Source organism: Morus notabilis, unplaced genomic scaffold, assembly GCF_000414095.1.
Source record: "Morus notabilis unplaced genomic scaffold, ASM41409v2 Scaffold609, whole genome shotgun sequence".
Taxonomy (NCBI): Eukaryota; Viridiplantae; Streptophyta; class Magnoliopsida; order Rosales; family Moraceae; genus Morus; species Morus notabilis.
Window position 1 is genome coordinate 230,659 of NW_010357993.1, and position 2,060 is coordinate 232,718.

A 2,060-nucleotide genomic window follows, 5' to 3' on the forward strand; every position below is an offset into this window, starting at 1 on the left:
AAAATAAAGCACTTAAACTCGGAAATTTTCTCAGCTGACATGCATTAACATCCATCTTACCACAAGGTTTAGCACGTGCAAAAAGAAACTCTGAAAGTCATTTCTTAGTAACCAAGACAGCAAAAATCGACCCAACCCAATCATTTTGAATCATACTCAAACAACTTTGCGAAAATTTTAACCCAAATATCAACATGACAAAAATCACTCTTACGCATGAATATGCTCACCACCCCCAACCAAAATCAGACAGTGTCCCCAGTGTCAAAAATTATAAAAAATAGAGAAAGAAGACACCTGGATGATGAACTTTCCACTTATGAGCACAGGCTGAGCTTCCTGATATGATTCTCCAAAAACACACACATAAAAAAATGTAAAAAGAAACGAAGAAAATAGAAAATGAAAATATGATACAGGAGATGTGAGCAAACTACTCAGGACTGGTAAACGGGATCGTCGAGAATGATCTCTTCAACCTGGTTCACCCGCTCTAAGTAATTTTTCAGACGCTGGCCATTTACTTTAAGGATTCTCCCATCAGTTGGGTATTCAACCTCGACAGCACCATTGGGAAAAACGTGTTTCGCTACGAACAAGCCAGTCCACCGCAATCTCAACTTACCAGGGTGGAGATGCAAACGGGAGTCATAGAGATGAACCCGTTGATTCGGCTCGAAATTCTTCCTCAGGATCTTCTTGTCATGAGCCGCTTTCATTTTTACCTTGATCCTGGAATTGCGCTCTTTTAGCATGTCGATCAATCGTTGTTCTTGCAATGGATCGAGTTTAGATGAGATGATGACTGGGAATGTGACTTCATCTCCCAAGAATGCATGTTTTAAGCTCTCAAGTGGTTGGGCTAGCTTGACTTTTGGAGCCTCCTCGGTGGATGATTTCGGTCTTTCTCCTTCTGTTGAGAGCTCCTAAAAACATAGTGACCCAAACTTGGTTCCTATGTCCTGTGATTCTTTGAAAATGGCAGAACTGTTAGCCACCGCACAAGGATCGAAACTCTCAGATTTAGAATTTTGGAGGAGGTTTTCCAGATCTTCAGAGTTGCTTTGCGGTAGAACCCCCTCCTCGACAAGTGTGTCGATCATAAATGTTTGGTGACACTCATCATCATCATGTGGTTGCTTTTGAATATGAAAAATATTCACCTCAAGGGTCATATTCCCAAAAAATATCTTCATGAGACCATTCCTACAATTGATAAGTGCGTTTGTTGTGGCAAGGAAAGGTCATCCTAGAATGATGGGAATGGATGACTCCATATTCACCACGGATTGTGTCTCCAAGACAAGAACGTCCACGGGGTAATAAAACTTGTCGACTTGCAACAAAACGTCTTCGAATATTCCCCGTGGTCTCTTAATGGATCTATCGGCCAGTTGCAGAACCACAGATGTGGGCTTAATCTCTCCAAGAGCCAATTGTGAGTAGACCGAATAAGGCATGAGGTTAACGCTCGATCCTAGGTCTAGTAACGCTTGGCTGAATTCTTGTGTCCTGACCTGGCAAGAAATTGTGGGACTACCTGGATCCTTATACTTCGACAGTGTCTTTTGCTCAATCACCGCACTTACTTGTTTCGTCAAGAATGTAGTTTTCTTGACATGGTGCTTTCTCTTTATGGTGCACAGATCCTTGATAACCTTGGCGTAGGCCGGCACTTGCTTGATTACGTGTAGTAAGGGAAGATTGATCTTCAATTGTGTCAAGTGCTCCAGGATCTCACTTTGATTTTCTAGCACTTTCCCAGCAGGTCGTAGAGCTTAGGGAAAAGGCACCTTTACCGGAATTTTGGTTGGCTCTTCTTTCTCCTGAGCCGATTCTTCATTACTCGAAGTGGTTGTACTTGTCGATGGCATGTCTAAATTCTTAGCACTTCGAGTAGAGATGGCGTTAACTTCCTTGATATTTTGACCTTCAGAGTTGGAAGTTTGAGCCATGTGTTGTCCTCTCAGATTGGACTGGGCTTGTGATGGAAATTTACCGCGCTCTTGAACGATTAAAGCTTCTGCCAGCTTTGTGATCTGACTTTTTATTTCCTTGTT